Source organism: Drosophila persimilis, unplaced genomic scaffold (genome assembly GCF_003286085.1).
Source record: "Drosophila persimilis strain 14011-0111.01,24,50 unplaced genomic scaffold, DperRS2 tig00003933-arrow-pilon, whole genome shotgun sequence".
NCBI classification, from domain to species: domain Eukaryota; kingdom Metazoa; phylum Arthropoda; class Insecta; order Diptera; family Drosophilidae; genus Drosophila; species Drosophila persimilis.
The window spans coordinates 1263823-1282361 of NW_020825706.1; the positions used below are offsets into that span (position 1 = coordinate 1263823).

At 37.9% G+C, this 18539-nt stretch overlaps 1 protein-coding gene across 1 annotated transcript in view; it reads left to right on the forward strand.

Moving 5' to 3' along the window:
• Positions 1–478: 478 nt before the first annotated feature.
• The window catches only part of LOC6594248 (protein tincar), a 50628-nt gene continuing 32567 nt past the window's right edge, over positions 479–18539 (forward strand). The window contains exon 1 of the mRNA XM_026994558.1: positions 479–565. The gene's annotated coding sequence lies outside the window, so the exon portion shown is untranslated. The remainder of the gene's footprint in view (positions 566–18539) is intronic.

Sequence of the window (18539 nt, forward strand, 5' to 3'; positions counted from 1 at the left end):
TGTTTCTCTCTATTAAATAATACCCCCTTTTAACAGTCCCTAAACAGTTCTCTTTTGATATTTTAAAGGTATTTAAGGTTTAATCCTGATTCGCAGTAGCTTTAAAATATTTTTTCCCTTCCCAAAAAATACTACCCTTTACAGACCACAGATCTCCTAAATACGAAGCATATATCCTCGTCCTGTAAACAAAACTCGTCTTAAAACATCCATAAATCTACACTCCTTTTCTCGGCACTTTTTCAACATTTCTCCCCCCGAACTATGCCCCCCTTTTGCCTACACCACTGCCCTTACAGGGGGTAATCATCATCATCGTCGTTATTCCCATTTGGAGCACAAAGAGCTGGTCATTTATTTAAGTGGCGGCTTTTTGGCTTTATTGTTTAACAGCTCGCTTGATTCATCGATTTCTTGCCGCAGCCATAAATCAATTTATTTATATCCCTATTTCCTTTCTCTCTCTTTTTTGCAGGAGACAAATCGAACAAAAATCGAAGCCAACCAATTGGAACCGAAATCTTGAAATCAGCGTCCATTGCGGTTCCGCCAATTAATATTGATGGTGCGTTGATTTTTTTATGTACTTCATATTTTAACTTGAATTTTTCTACTTGAATTTTTTTTGTTTAATTTTTTTTCCAAATATCTCTGGCTGTTTTTTTCCGTAGTGGCTTTTAATGAACTTTCATTTCAATAAATTGAATTTTATTTGGTCATAAAATTCAATTATATTTTTATCAGGTTTAAAAAATGTCAATCCAATGAAAAATAAAGAATTCGTTTGTGGAAATTCTTTAAAAGAATTTCTGGATTTAAAACAAGTATTTAACTGCTCAATTTTAGAATTTTACTCAAAAAAACAGGGAGAAATAAAAGTGGCTTCCAATAAATATTTAAAGGAATGTGCAAGAATTTTTTTTTAGTTAAATAAAAGATAAATATGCATACATATCCCACATTTATTGCAGTATGGATATGGAAATGGATTTTGCTGTGTGCCGATAAAATCTAATAATTCATGATAATTCGATGAAATATTTGTGGGCCGCTTTATGGGGAGATTTGTGGCTATAACTCATTGGAAAGAGTCTGCCAATGAACATTATTAGAAAACTGTGGGCTTATGGGATATTTTGTCAATTTTTGTGGACCAAACCCATATTTCGAAAGTCTTTAATGCTACGAATATTAACAGAAATTAACAGAGTGCCCAACTGTTATGTGAACAGCTGTCAAAAACAGCTGTTAGCCAGCGAGAAGCGAGTGTTTTTATAACGAGAAGTTTTTCTGAAAGTGCTCAAAAAGTGTAAAATTTTTTCGAAAGTGCAGTGTTGAGAAACACAGTTCACTAGTATGAAACAGTGTTGGGAAAAACATCTGAAGGACGCTAATAGGACAATGTGTTGAGAAACCCAGTTAAAGGAGGCTAGTAGTAAGAAAAAGGGTTAGGAAACATAGCTGAAGTACTCTTGTAGAAAACAGTGTTGGGAAACACAGTTAAAGAACACTTGTAGGAAACAGAGTTAGGAAGCACAACTGAAGGACGCTAGGAGGAAACAGTGTTGGGAAACATAGTTAAAAGAGGCTAGTAGGAAACAATGTTGGAAAACACAGATAAAGAAGGCTAGTAGGAAACAGTGTGGGGAAAAACAGCTGAAGGACACTAATATGAAACAGTGTTGGGAAACACAGTTAAAGAACACTAGTAGGAAACAGTGTTAGCAAACACACTTAAAGCAGGAAACAGTGCTAGGAAACACAGTTAAAGATCACTAGTAGGAAACAGTGTTGGGCCACACCGTTAGGGAACACTGTTAAATTGTATCTGTAATTCCACTGTTAACCATCAATGATTTAAAGAACTTTTATCTTTTTTTCAAGCATTAAATATTTCATTGAAGTTTATCCAATTTTTTGTTTAAATATAAATATGAAATTAAATAATAAAAGCTTTATGCTTTTAATCTCCCACATTTTAAAGCCTTTTCTATGCTGCCATTGTGTCTCGCTTCTGGCAGAATTATTTCAAGCTTTAAGTCAACATTTTCCCTCAATTCTGAATCGATAAAAGAGCAATGCTTAAAAATGGCCAGTCCTGAGTGCCCCTTCCCTATACATATATGCACTGTAGTGTGCGTGTGTGTGTGTGTGTATTTGTTCCATTTTAAATGCAGTTTGTTGAACTTTCTTTCGATGTGCAATTTGTATTACTAATGCGGAGGGCAAACAAAGATGAGCCGGAGGGAAAAAAGGTTCTCTGGGAGAAACTAGAGAGAAAAATGGGAGAAAAAAAGAAGAAATTGGGAAAGCAGCAGCAGCAGCAGCAGAAAAAGAAGTAGGAAAATGGCAATGGCCAATGAGTCGAATGATTCGGGCAATTGGAATTCCAAAGGAGCAAACAGGACCCACACTCTCAGTCCTGCCACCCCCTCTCCCTCTCTCTGGGTGGGTGTGTGCTAGATTGCCTTTCGGTTTGAGGCAAGGAAACGAAAGATGCCCCGTAATAATTCACTTCTCTCTGGCCCTGGAAGGCGAAGCAGGAAAAAAGGATTAAATATTCAACACAAGTCGGAGACCAGGAAGACATTTCAAGAGTCATATGGCCTGGGGCGGGAGGAGGGCGGCAGGAAGGACCACTAGTGGCTGTGGGGCAGCAGCTGAAAAGTTTAGTTTAAGTGCAACACCAACAACATCGACGACGTTGGACGACGTCAGAACTTGCCTCAAATGCGCTCATGTGCAAAAATGCCATTGTTTTGGATTTGGTCGTAAACAAAGCGTTGAATGAAAGCAAAGCAAAGCAAAAAGAAAAACTAAAGGCAAGAATTTCCCTTTACCTTTTCCTAGGCGAAAAAGGTAGGATTACAAATACAAGTGAAAAGAAACAAAACGGAAGCCAGAGACTAGTACAGCAAATAAGTGAAAAAGGTTTCAACAAACACACAGAAAAAAATAGGGTACTAAATACGAGACAAGGGGTATACTGTAGATGGGATGATGGAAAGGTCTTGGCAAGAGTTTAAAGCCAGGAATTATTTTAAAAAACAACATAAAAATAGGGTACTAAAACATTACACAAGGGGTATACGGAAAGGCATTTGGTAGAGTTTAAAGCCAGGAATTATCTAGGAATTATCCAGGAATTATATAGGAATTATCTAGGAATTATATAGGAATTATCCAGCAATTATCTAGGAATTATCCAGGATTTATCCACGAATTATCTAGGAAATATCCAGGAATTATTCAAGAATTATCAAGGAATTATCCACGAATTTTCAGGAATTATCTAGGAATTGTCAGAAAGTCTCCTGAAATTTTCAGGAATTATCCTGGAATTATCCACGACTTTTCAGGAATTATCCAGTAACTATTCAGGAATTATCCACGAATTATTCACGAATTTTTAGAAATGATCCAGGAATTATTCAGGAACTATCCAGAAATTATAGAGGAATTATCCACGAATTTTGCGGAATTACCCAGGAGTTATCCAGAAATTATTTAAAAAAAAAAAATTGGGTGGAAAAATGTTATACAAAGGGTATACTTTATATGGATTGAAGGAAGATTTGGTAGAGTTTGAAACCAGGATTTTATACGATTTTTATATGAAGAAAGTTATTTCTGGAGGACCTTTTTTAAATAGCTTTTTCCCTTTATACTAGGCCTGAGAAATCATATTTCTTTGTAGCTTTTAACACCTCAGATCTATGCTTTTATGGCCTAAAGTATTGCTCAAGTATTTAAGAGCTTAAAGTGGAGTTTATTCTTTTTGCAGATGTAGACTTATATTTTTCAAAGACTTTTCCACCTACCTGTAGATTTTTTCGTCTTTCCTTAATAAATACTCTTCCAGCCTTGAAAGGAGGTCACCAAATTTCAAAGATTAAAGTCTTTCCCAAGGGAAAACCATGGCGTGTCTTATGTACAAGGACTGATGCATTTTTAAAGATTTTACAGGCGTAGAAACTGAAAAGTGGTGAACATTTATTTCATACCAAACATCCTTCATTTGTGCCTTTAAACGAGGTACATATATTCCATAAAAACTCCTGTGTTTCCAACAAGGAATTGTTAATCCCAACTCTTAAACAGTTTCTTGCCTCAAATTGTGGTGCTTTTCCCTTGACTTTCTTTGACCTACTACAAACTTTCATTTAAAACTTTGTTAGAAACAGTCCGAACTGCCACTAAGAACCTGCTTAAACACTGTCCTAACTCTCTGTAGGAATCTCAAGGCTTAATCCTAGTCTTAAACTTGTTTTAAGACTTAGATATGCCCCATTTTACAGGGTATGCATTCAGGCAACAATGGCAGCAGCAACAATGGCCGTTCAGTACTTGAGAAAACCTCCCACAGGCCCCTCTCTATCTCTTCTCCTACCTTCCATACACCCCTGTGTCTCTTCTCCCACCTTCCATACACCCCTTTCTGCCTCCTTTCTCCTGGCACTCCCCTCTCTGCCCAGAGAGATGGACTTTCAAAAGGGGGGAAAGGACTTTCGAATGTTGGAAAGGCGATGGGAGGTAGGATAGTGTGAGGTGCGTGGGCGGGGGCGGCAGGACTTTTGGTTGAGAATTCTACATCCTTTTTAGTTTTTCGCTCTCCTGCCGTCTCGTTCTCCTTGAGGATGTGCAAAAAAGAGTCCTCGTATTGGGTTTTTTGAGGGGGGGGCTGCTTGTGCGTGGAGCTTCTTCTGAGGGGGGGAAAAGGACTGTGTTGGACCATGCCACAAATGGCGTCACATGCTAAAAACCCAAATAGCAACAGCCACAACAACAACAACAACAACAACAGCAACAATGTTGAAAATGTGGGGCTTGCAATGCCGTTGCAAAACTTTTGAAATGCCAGCAACCAAGAGGGAGAGGGGGAGATGCTCCCTTCCTTCGGAAGGACCTACACAAGTCATAAAATACACAGAACCCAACAGGGCAAACACCAGAAAGGACAATACACGCAGCAGCAGCAGACACATTCAAGTCTTTTGCGGTACAGTTGAGTGCACACAATGTCCCTCTCTCACCCGCCTGCCCCCCACCCCCCGCCGAAAATTGAAAGGATGGTGTTTTGTTGTGGCTGTAGTTTTCTCGGCTGCTCGTTTCCGGTTTCATTGCAGTCACATTTTTTGGCATATGTCACCACACACCGCTCTCTCTCTGTCTCTCTCTCACTCTCTCTCGATGCAATTACAGGGCACACACACAAATTGTTACTTTGGAAAACATTTTAACCAGAATTGAATTTACTCGAAACTCTCGAATGAGGGGGGGACTGAATGGTGGAAGGGAGAACCCCAGAAGGGAGGTAGAAGCGAACCCCAGGAAGGAGGTACAGCTGAATCCCTGGAAGGAGGTAGCACCGAACCCCAGGAAGGAGATAGATCCAGGGCGGAGGTTGATCTCCCCCTGAGCTCAGCCTGAACTGAAGCACATAACCACCCAAAAATAGTGGGAACAATGCCCAGCCATTAAATATTTCTCAATTGTCCAGTGCCAACAAATTGACCATTCGATAAAGCCCTGCTACCATGTGTGGCAGGCAGGCAGGCACGAGAGAGAGAGCTGTGTGTGTGTGCAACAGTGCCGTAAAAATGGCTTATAAATTATTATATGCCACACAAAAGAAGTAAAAGTATTTTGTTCGCTCACTTTCGCAGAACAGAGTTTATAAATTGACCATAAAAACCAGAAGGAGACGTTGGCGTTGGACAAAAAAACTTTGCAACAAATTGGGAGGAAAAAAAGAATAGCGCATATAGAGGGGGTTTGATGGAATAAATGATGCCCTTGGAAATTTTGGCAGGCATTTAAGTGGAGACTAAATGGGGGGGACTATCTTAATGGATCGCTTGAAGTAGTCTGATGTTTGATGCATAGATAATCCTAATGTTTGTATGGAAAATCAATGATTCATTTTGTACACTATTTTTGGGAGATATGTTGTCTCACAAATGTATATCCATGTATTCCATTAGATTTTCATATTTATTATCTTAAATCTTTTTTTAGGGCTAAAACCAAAAAAAAAAATAGAAAGTATTAGAAAATACTCTAGAATACTAGATAAAAGAGTCAAAAATACTAGAAAAATAAAAAAAACAAAGAATACTACCCAAAAGAATTATAAATACTAAAATAATACGAGCAAATACATAGATAACAATATTATATAAACTAAAAAATTCTATAAAAATACTACTTAAAACAATTAGAAATATTAGAATAATACCGGAAAAAGATTCGAAAATGGTATAAAAATACTAGAAAATACTGAGAAAAAATTATAAAATACTAGTATATACTAAAACACACACGAAGAAGTCTATAAATAAAACTAGAAAAATTACCGAAAATGAATGAAAATAAATCAAAAATATTAGAAAATATAAAGATACTAGAAAATACAGCACAAAATACTAGAAAAATATTACAATATACTACTTTTGAAAACAACCCTTTAAATGATATTCGCTCTCGCCTAATCTACTTGTACTCTTCTATATCCTTATCAAGTCATTCTATTTCTACTATAATTGATTCCTAGTTAGATCAAAGGGTACTGAAACGATCATAGAAACTAGAAACTTTATACCACAACATTTCTAACAAATACTTATGCTTAAAGAAGGAGCTTCAAATGTCTTTAGCACTCTACTATAATTACCATTAAAACCCCCTTCCCTTTAGAAACAAACAAACCTCATAGCCCTATACACCCTATCGCCACGATTAAAACCAATGAGTACTCAATAATGTGGTAAAAGTTTATCCACCAATTGTTGGCGGTTGGCTCTGTTCCTCCACAATCCTCCAGTTTATTTGTTTGAAATAGATTTTGTCTAAATATTTATGCTTTTAGCTTTTGAAATTCACTTCCATGCAGGAATTTCACTCCATTGGGCTGCCTCCTTTATCGCGGAGGGGCTTTTGTTTGGCTTTCATTTTGGCAAATTGATTTGTCCATTTTGCCTACACAAAGACTGTATATTCTATATATATAAATATGTATCTGTGAGTGTCCTGGATGTGGAAGACGCTTTACAATGGCCATTTCCATTAGGTTGATTAATTGTCAATCAGAAACAATGTTGGCCGTGGAAACCCTTTTGGACTTTATTGACATTTTTGTCCATAAGCTAAAACGATGGTAGTTAGAATTTCGAAATATTTCTATTGTATATTGCGTTGATCTTTGCTTTCTGTATTTCTCTCTCCATTACTCTTGCTCCTATCTCTCTCTCGCTCTCTCTGACAGCTGGCATTCACGGCTGTGCCTTCACATTGGAAATAAATATTTGATGGCACATTTTGTAGGCTCCACATCTCTCTTTCTCGCTCTCGCCAAACACAATATGGTGGCTGCCGCCATTTTGGCATTTCACTAGTTTGCCATTTTTGCCATTCCGCCATATTTCATTTCCGTTTTCTCATGTATGTGTTGTTGCTGTATTTGCTCCTGGTTTCCTTTGTTTGTTTGCCATGTCGCTCGGGCACTGCCACTGCCACCGCCACTGCCACTGCCACTGCCACTGCTGCCATGGCGCATTTTCCGAAAAACTCAATTATTTATGCATGTCACGTTATTTTCTGGCAAAAGAGCAAAAAAAAAGAACGAAAAGAAAAGAAAACTGGCAAAGAATGAAAGAAAACCCCCCCAAAAAATCATGAGATGGGTTGAACAACACTCCGCGCAGAACCACAACAAAAAATTGAGAAATTTTCGCTAAAATGGCCAAAAATTCAAATGTCACCGTCTCACAAACCAGGGGGGGGAAGGAGGAGATGGAATCGCAGCTGCCTTTGCTCTTTGTGGTGTACTGTACTTGCTGTACGGCTCTCTGTTCTCTGTTCTCTTTGTCTTGTTACCTTTACTCTCTATCAATCGCTTTGCTCTAACTCTACCTTGGAATATGTCTTTTGGAATTCCGCTGACAGCAGGAAGGACATGAAGGAACAGTTGGTGTGGCATTTGTGCCTTTGTCTCGTTGGTATTTCTCCAGTCTTTCGATTCTACTACTTTTAATCTACTTCTAGTTCTTTGATCTCTTTCTGTTGTTTCTCTCTACGGGATCTTTCGTTACAGGTTTTCTATACTGACCACTACTCCTATATATGCTAGAGTTCCTCTATACTTGCTCTTATAACTCTCTCTGCTACGACTCTCGTTACTACCTTTGTCTAATCCCCATTTTCCGTATGCTGTACCCCTCGACTACTACCCTCGACTAAACATCTCGGTACTGTACCTCTACATACTACACTACTCGCTACTTTACCGTTGGGGAAAAGTTACACCTCTCGTTACATCAGCTATAAGCTTCAAGTAGTTTTTTTCCAGGTAGTACCCATAGTTTTTTTGTATTTGATTTCCCCTTTAGGTTTTTTTTTTACTTTTCCTCTCTCTACTACTCCTCTCGCACATCGTACACATCTCGTTATTATTCCTCTCGCTACTATTAATTTCGTTACTACTCCTCTCGCTATTACTTATTTCGTTACTACTACACTCGCTACAACAAATTTCGTTACTACTCTACTCGCTAATACTCTACTCGCTTCTACTCATTTCGTTACTACTCCATTCGCTACTGTTCCTCTCGCTACTACTCCTATCGCTACTACTCATTTCGTTACTATTACACTTCTCTCTACCACACCTTCCATTGTTACACGACTCCTTCTACTACACATCCACGTCACCCCCTCCCTCCCTGCTGCTCCTCGCTTTCTACTACACATTTCACACTTCCTACTTCTGCCATTCACAACTTAACATTCGTTAGGTGGCAAGCTGATTATTAGATTTGGCTACCATGTATATGTTTCTCTTTGTGAATGTCTTTCCTTTTACTCGTATTGTGTAACGCCTTTTGGGAGAACTTTCCTCCGAATCTGAGCGAGCAAACAAAGGCAAAGAGGGAGCTCTGTGGCACCCAGGACCAGAATACAACACATGCCGTTGAAGGCAATTGAATTGTAATTCGATTCAATGAAAAATTTCTGTATTTGCAGACGAAATAATTTTTCACTGCCAGCACAAACCCAAAGATACATACGAGTATATCCCATATTACATATATGTAGGTATATAAAACCGATTTCTTAATGAGAAATGAGCTCCAGAGGCAGGGCAGTGAGAATATTGACAGCCACTCAAGAATCAAAAGTCCGGCTCATTGATTTCACTCCCGGGTACATCCAACCATCCAACAATCGATCCATCAATCAATCAATTTCCACAGCCACTGCAGTGTCATATTAAAAATTGACGTGACGCCTGGCTGGGCATTATTTAATATATACGATATATACCTACCATATATGTACAATATATATTGGTTCAAGTTTTTCGCTCGAACTTTTGTGTTGAACAACAATTAAATCATATTTTTATGTGCGTGCTGCCTGTCAACAGCAACAGGCAGTCAGAAGTAAATTTAATCAATTGAATTAAGTTTAAAGAATCTCACAAAAAACACAGATACATTTTTAAAAAGAAAAAGTAGATCGAAATAAAGCCACAGAAAAAATAAAAATAAAAAACGGAAATACCCCCAATCGAGTTGGTGTGCATTGGGGCGATAAATTGAATTGTTGTCGCCACAATTTACAATGCCACGCCCCGATTGCGATGCTCTGTGGCGCCTCCTTTTGCCCCATTCATTGTGGGTTTTGTGTGTACTTTTTTCTTACTTTTCGGTTGGCTTTTCTCTATCTTATACAGGGTCACTGTCAGGTTTCAATATATGAAATATTTTAATATTTTTAATATTTAATTTACCAATTTATTTATTTAATTTATAATTTTTAAAAAATGTATTTGTTTATAATTTTTATTTATTTATATATAATTTTGGTACATATATATTTTTTTTATCTATAATTTTTGATTATTATACATTTTTGATATATTGTTTTATTTAATTCAATTGAAAAATTTTCTAAACTAATTTTATTTATTATTTTTACTGTCCATGGATTGTTAAATCTTTTCTCAATTTTTTGTTTTCATACATTTTCCATTTAAATTAGTTTCTAGAAAATTCTTTACCTTTAAATTGGTATTAATAATTTATTTATTTACTCCATGAAGGAATCTTCAACAAAATTGTATCCCTTATTCTTCCACCACTTTGCTATATATTTGTTGCTCTTCTATATTTTAAATATAAGCCACTCTTCTCTTAAATCTTTCCCTGATTTCCATATAATTTCCACTCTTCTTCCCTCTATTCATGCCCCCTCCAAGCCCCCCTAACGTTGTGATTGTTACATTATCGGCTCGGCTTTTCTTCTGCCATAATAAGACATTATTTGCCATTTGCCTTCAACCAAAACTTGTCCGCGCATTTCCTCTACTTTTCAGACTGGTTTCCTTGGCCCTCCCCTCCCCCCAGCGTCAACAGGGGGGCCTGTGTATGGGGATGCGTATTGTAATCAAGTCATAAATTTGCTCGAAATGCGAATTGGTCTAAAGCGTTGCCACGGCAGTCCGCCTAACGACACACATCCCCCTCCACCATTCGATACTGCCAACTCGTTTTCAGAGGCCGCACGTGCCGTCTCGCAAACACACACACGAGGGAGTGGAGGAAAGGGTTATAAGCATAAAGATTTATCTTTGGAGGAAGAAGGACAGGGCAGAATTCTGTTTTCAATAAGAAAGGATTAGGTTGAAGAAAAGAAAACTACATAAACGATGGGAAGAGAACGGAGGGGATGGGAATCTTTTCCTTTAAAGTCATCATCGTTTTCTTTTTGGTTTTCTCTTCTCCCTTTCTGTCTCTAGCTATTCCCTGTACTAGCTCTTTGACTGGTTTACTCCTTGGATTCCTTTCCTTCTGTTCCCCCACACACCCCATGAAAGCCAATAAAAAGCAAAGATCGCATATCTATAAACCCAACTTTTATACAGGCCCCCCCCACCCCTGCCCCATGTCCCATTTCTTGCCTCCTCGTGGCACCCTTTCAAGCCCCGTTTCTTGCCTCCGCCGGGCACCCTTTCTTGGCCCACTGCCACTCGCTTATGGGGCGATAAGTGTTATTTTCAACTGTCGGCTGTGATTCCAAAAAGAACGAAAAAAAAAACGAGTAGAAAGTTTCATGTTACCAAACGCTGGGCTGACGCCTCTTTTTCCTCTGCTGTGGCTCGGTTTCAAGAGAGTCTCTATGTGGCTGTGTCACTTATAAATTTCGCTTATCACTGGGATATCTGCCACATTAAATTTGTCTTGAAATCTCCAAGACTTGTGCCCAAAAAAAGTCTGCTCTAATAAACAGACAGAGCGCCAGAAAAGGGAAATTCAAAGGAAAGAAAAATTTTCAGATTCCGATTCAAATTCAGACCCCGAGGACAAGGAAAATATGTGCCTTCTCCTTTTTCTTTTTTTCGTTTGGGGAAAGGCAACAAATTATGAACAGCTTGCACCATATGAGAGAGAGAGAGAGTGCCCCCGTGCCCCGTGCCCCTGCCTCCTGCTGTTGAAACCAAAAACGTTTGCGCCACTTGACTTTTGGCACTTACCTCGAGAGAGAGGAAACGGGAGGGAGACGAAGATAAAGGAGCAGCATGGGCTCAGAGTTTACGGCTTTGGCTTCATTTAATTTTTCATAAGGCCAAATGGAAATGTTCATTCTTCATTTTTCAGTCTTCAGTCTTCAAGTGGCTTTCGACCTCCAGCGAAGCAAAACAGTTTGGTGCCTGCCTGATGAATCAAAGGGAATGCGAGTTTCCCTCAATTTGTGGGCTGCAGCTTGAGAGCGTACCATAAAAATTGATTAGGCCACTTTGGTCATTAAGCTTTTGCTCAGTACTGTAACACTGAGAGAAATTTTGGGTACAAGGTGTAGAAGAAGGCGTCGAAAAGGGGGGGAACAAATATTTGCAAGGGAAATAACTAAATTTTTGGAAAACTACAGAAACGTGGGGAAAAAGGTAGATTAAATTTTAGAATCAAGAAAATCTTTTTGGAATACATTTTGGAATTTAAAAATAATTACAATTTGTAGGAGGAAGAAATAGTTTTCGAATTTCTAAGAATTCTTAGAATTTTTCTGCATTTTTTCTTCAATAATGAATTTTTTATATAAAACCATTTGATGTTTTTTTTATTATATTATATTTATTATAAAAAAATTGATTTTTTTTTTTAACTTTACATAATATCCGTTTTTAGTAGTTTGAGTAGTTTTTATTTTAATGTCGAGCATATTTCCAATCAATTTTTTTTTTCATATTATTATTATTTTTTTTTTCTTATCTTCTTATTTTTATTTATTATTTTTTTAAAATTTTATTTGTGTTTCTTATTTTATTTTGATTGTTTCCTAGCGAATTAAAACCTTTTTTAAAGGACTTTTTACAAAATTCTATTCAACTTAAATCTAAATAATATTTAGGATTTATTAATCCAATAAATATAGCATGTTAGTTTTTTATATATGTAATTTTTTATAAATGCAATTTTTAATTTTTTATAAATGCAATTTTTAATTTTTTATGTCTTCCCAGTTATTTCTTCAAATTTATTAATAAATGTTTTTAAAATTTATTTGGTTCTAAGTTCTCATATGCAAATTCTATTAATTTTTTCTCTCTGTGTATCTCTCTTGAAGTGTATCTCTAAGCATATCCCAGATGAACATCTGGCCAATGCTAATAAGTATCTTGCATCTAAAAGTTACTCCAAACTTTTCAATTGAGATCTAGCTAAAGTTTTCTTCGTTCATGGAAAATATGCCAAGAATCACCAATAATTATGTGGAACGAACAAAAAATAAAAGATATTTATGTGCATTGGATTTATGAAGAATTTGTGCTGTTTGGGAAAAAAAACTTGTGCTTTCTATCTATCTTTTTTTTTCTTTCAATATATAATAATATGTAAAACTAATTTGAAGTTGCGGGAAGTTTTCCAGCCCCACCAAGCCCCTCCCACTGCCGCCCTACCGCTTATCCCATGCCTGAGTTTTGTGCAAATTCCTTTTAGAATTTCAATTAAACTTTGCGTCACTTTGTCGCAGCAGCGGCAGCGGCAGCTGTCAAGGCGCTGCCTCCCGCCTAATGGAGCTGCCCCATCAAAAGAAGGGTGCCGCGAGGGGCGGGTGGCTGCCACTGGAGGGGACTGCCGCGTTAGCTGTCAACATTTGTTCAACACAAAATTTCAGTTTAGCATTTTACGCTTGACGCTTTGACTAATGGCTGAAAGGAGGAGAGAAAGAGAAGGAGAGAGAGAGAGAGCTAGATGGGAGAGTGGATAAACCCAAAAGAGAGAGAGATAGCGAGGGGGGGGGGGGGGGGGGGGCGGGGGTAGGGTGTTCGCAGCCAGTAAATGAATAATGCATTGCATTTCTCTTTTTTCTATCCACAATTTAGCCAACTTTGATGGTGCACCTTTTCCTTTCCCCCTCCCTCCCCCACCCCCCTTTGGTGCAAAAAGTTGTATTTCCCCAGTCACTAACTAAGTCACCAACTAAATGGCATCTCCCCCCCGCCAACCCGCTTATCTCCCTCTTCTCCTTTAGTCTCCTGTTTCGTCCTTTCTTTCCCTCTTCTCATAACTTAATTGCATTCTGTGTTCTGCGACATTTTGCTCTTGCTTTGTTGTGATTGGTCTGGGGGATTGAGTTTCCTTCCTTAACTGCTACTCGATTTCAATGTAAATGGTCAATCGTTTAAGTTTTTTGCCCTTCGCTTTGGAGCTGTTCTTTCTGCTACGGCTCCTGGATGCTCCTGGTACTCTTCCTTCTTTCAGAGCAAAAAATCCCTAAGAATCGAATAGTTACACTGGGATGTAAATATTTACCAATATATCTTTGCACCTTTAGTGGAAATTGTCAAGAAAAGGGTTTTTTTCACTTATAATTTTTTAATTTTAATTTATTTTATTTTTTCTTTAAAAATGTTGGATCGTCGTCATATCAGCGTGAGCTTGCGAAGCGAGTGAGCCGGGGGGTTGGCGCACGAGGCACTGATTGGGCAGGGGTCTGGCCCTCTAGTATATTTTCATATTTTTACATAATTCTCTTATTTTTTATATTTATATTTTTATATATAAATATTTTTATATATATATTTTTGTGTTCTATGTTTATATTTATGTTTCTAATATATATTTTTTATATTTTTATTATTTTTATATATTTTTATATATATATTTTTTTTTTGCCCCATATTAAAAATAATTTTTAATTAATTTTCGTTTGGAACAAATTGAATTCTGTTTAATTTTGCAAAAGGTTTTGTTTAAAAACCGAAACTTAGTCTATAAATGGATGTGTTTCTTTTTACTCTGGCTTTTTTCTCTGAGTGTACAGCTTCCCCTTCCCCACTCGTGTTCATTGCACTGCTACTCTTAATTTTTCTACTGCTATTTCCCTCCGACTTTCTACTTTTATTCCCCCATTTTACAACTGCTATTCTTTACATTTTTTTCTAATATTTCCCTCCATTTTTCTACTGCTATTCCTTCATAGATTCTTCAATAAACTCCTCCCTTGCCAAGTCTTTTATCTCTCGTACTGCTATCCCCTTTTGGGCCCAGTTTAAATGCCAAACAACTTTGTTCATATGCATAAACTGCAATCAAAGGGAAAAGAAAAAACTTTGGAAAACTGCTCCTCCGCCTCCGCCTCCTCCTCCTGCCTTGGCAAATCCTTTGCTAGTAGAAAAATATTTTCAATTTTTAATAATCGTAGCTTATATGAACCTTATAGACTCTGTCAATGAAGGGTGGATGTGTCCTTTGCATCTTTATCTTCCTCGTACACACACACACACACACACACACACACACACACTCACACTGGTACACATGTGCGGCGGGGGGCTTAAAGCATCCTGGGAATAAATTTTTGTAATTCTGTTTGTTGTTGTCAGCAGTTTTTATGAGTTTTTTCTTCGTCAGGCATGAACTTCCACAATTTCCCCAATAAGTACCAGGGGACAGGACCCGCCTCTTATCCGGCTCTCTCCTCCGGCTGCTCTTCCTGTGGCATGTCGCAGTCGCCCCTGCTTCCGTGGCATGTTCACACAAGTTGATCAAGTTTTATGGTTGAATATTTTTGCAGAGAAATGGCATTGTAGTATTTTGGCTATGGATGGGATGCAAGTTGTAGATACTCTTGAGAGGGAGAGTCTTAAAGAAAAGACGCAGATGGATGGAAGATACTGAATGTGGATTGAAGATAGATGGATACAGGATAGTTGTATCAAAGATAGATAGAGAGATCAAAGATAGATAGATACAAAATGGATATATACAAGACGGATAGCTGCAAGATGGATAGATACAAGATAGATTGAGAGATAAAAGATAGATATACACAAGATAGATAAAGAGATACAAGATAGATATATACATGATGGATAGATACAAGATAGATAGATACAAGATAGGTAAATACAAGATAGATTGATGGATACAAGATAGATAGATTCATGATAGATAGATAGGTAAACGATAGATAGAGACAAGATAGATAGATACAAGATATATAGATGAAATATGGATAGATACAAGATAGGTAGATAAAAGATAGATAGACACAAAAGAGATAGATACAAGATAGACAGATACAATATAGATAGATACTTGATAGATTGAGAGGGTAAAAATGTAGATAGATAGATACAAGATATTTAGATACAAGATATATACAGAGTTAAAAGATAGATAGATACAAGATAGGGAGATAAAAGATAGATAGATAAAAGATGAACAGAGAGATAGATATATAGATCAAATAAAGATAGATGAAAGATATAGATAAAAGATAGACAGCGAGGAGATCGATAAAAAGAGATATAAAAGATGGATAGATGAAATATGGAAATTTAAGGTTTGGTTAATAAGGATAAATATATTCAAGATAAAAAGATACAAAGACAAAGAGAGACCTCATAAAAATATAAAGCATCAAAAGATACAAAACCTAAGATGGAAAAAAATGCACAGGATGAAAAGATAAAAGATTTAATTGTACCCCCAAAAAACATACAAAATCCAAAGCATCAGAAAAAGATACAGAATATAATCGTAGGTATTCTTCAATATTTTTGTATATACTCGAAAAAATCTTTAAGGACAATTCCTTGAGAATTCATGGCATCAATAAACTTTCTATCAGGAAATCCTCATAAGAGGGAAATGTCACAGAGAGAGAGAGAGAGAGAGGGGGAGAGAGCGAGGGAGAGAGACTGTTGCTGCATGTATTTCCGTTGAGCAATTTCCGCTTTTCTCACTTTACAAAGATTTCCATTTGGAAAATCGCATTTCAGATGCGATTGCAATGCCACATGGGCTGTGGCATGCCAGAGAGAGAGAGAGAGAGAGTGAGCGTGTAAGAGAGTGCATCAATGGTTCGTGATGTACCGCCAACAGAAGACGAGTGCAAGCCCATTTTTAATGTCCATGTTTGAGTTTGCTCTGGCATTTCTTTCCTTTCCTTTAATATTCCTCAAGCCAGTGATTGCTCCTTCTTACCAGTGATGGCTCCTTGCTCCTCCTCCTCCTTCAGCCAGTGGCTGCTGCCTGCACCTCCCTCCAGCTGCAGTTTTCATCCTTGCAGCGAGTTTTATGCAAATATGCGAAAATGTGTTCATTGCTTGAAAGTTTTTCCAACCTCAAAGCCCCCTCTCTCTTTCTCTCTCTCGCTCTCTCCGACTGCTTGTGGCATTCTCGTGTCATAATCTCTGACAACTATCGGCATTCATGTGGCAGGCTTGGTTGGCTTCTCCTACTGCCACTCCTAATCCTGCCCCAGAACGCACTCGGCATCTGGATTCCATTTGATTTGCTGACTTTAGGTTTTTCTTCCTTTAGAAGGAGGTGCCGTGGTGGGGCAGCAGCTGCCATTTGTGGCCTGCATTTTTATCCTTTTGTGTTGTCCCCCCCCGGCACATCCTCCTGCCTGTTGGCACAACAACTTTGTTGCCTTTTTGCCTTTTGAATTGTGACCAGTGACCAGTGACCAGTGACTTCTCCTGCCATTCAGTGGGGCATTCTCCCTCCAGTCCTGCAACCACATTCGACTCCTCGCAATCCTCAATCCTTGAGACTTCTCAGGCCACCAGCTCCTTTTTTTCCCCCTGTGGTTTTGATATTAAGTGAAATTGAAACCTTCTTCTTTCTCCTCGACTGATTGCTCTTTTGTTTCTGTCTCAATTTTTGCAGCCATGTGTGGCATGTGGCATGTGCAATTTTTAATAGCTTTCAAGCTTGAGGTCGATTCTGCTGCCACTTCTGGCTGGCTGGCTGCTGCTGCTACTTGATCCTTTATCGGCCTGCGGTTTTGTCCTTTAGTTTCTTCTTTCTGCCTCGAACAAAATACTTTCGTCTCACATTTCCCCCCCCGCAAAGATGGATTGATGCATTCCTCTCTGTTCTTTTCTCTCGAGAAATAATTGACAATGTCATATAAATAAATCCCGAAAACATTTTGCCATTGTTGGCTGTGGTTTTTTGGCCAAAAACACTTGAAATTGCTCTCAATTTATTGGATTTTATGGCTCTCTGACATCTGGCTGCAAAGTATTTCAGAAATGTAGCTGGTATCCTGTGCGGCTGGTTAATTTATTCAACAGCTTATTGATGGCTTTAGTGGAAATGCTTGTAGCAGATTTATCAATTTTCTTCTCACGCAAACACACAGAAAACAAAATCAATTAAAATACTTTTTGGCCCCGAAAGTCATGGCAGGACATTGATTTTCATTTGGAAAATGCAATCATTATGAAGCGCCAGGCAGCAGGCGGCAGGCGGCAGGCAGGACTCTCCCCCGTGTACTCCATTTTCCTTGTAGCTTTTCCCGGCGCATTGCTCTTTCTGTTTGTTTTCAACTCAAATGAAAAGCCCTGATGGCCCCATAGATCGGTCAGTCGGTTAGCCTCTGCTTTATTGCTGATGGCAACTAAAAAAAAAAGAGTCAATAGCAGAGAAACAGAAGAGAATGCCAGAGAAAACAGAGGGCTAGGACATAGTGATATAGAGTTCTACTTTTTCTTCAGACTTCGGACTTAATTAAAAAACCAATTTTCCTCGTTTGTATCTGCAACTGAAATTGAAAGGAAATTATTGTGAAGAAAGGGCCTGCAGGGACAAGCACAGACAGGCAGAGAGGCGGCCCACAAGGACTGAGGCCAATAGGGAGAGGCAGGCCACTGCTTAGAATCGAGCCCCGTTTGGGAATAGGGTCAAAGCAGGAGGGGGTTTTTTGTTTGGTCAAGAAATGGGCAAAGGCTACCCCAAAGTCTTGCTATAATCACAACCAAAATAAATATATACATATGTATACAAAAATATATACAAATAAAACGAAAGTAGAAAACAAAAAATGAATTGAATAAAGAAAATGTTTATTCAAGCAACGAATAATTAGATATCCTATGAGGATATCCTTAGCTGTATTTGATTTATATTTGTTAAAGTTTATTAATCTTTTAATCTAAAAGCGGCTTAAAATGTAAGCGTATATTTTATATAATTTATAATCAATTTACTTCAAGCTTAAAATAATAAATTAATTAATCA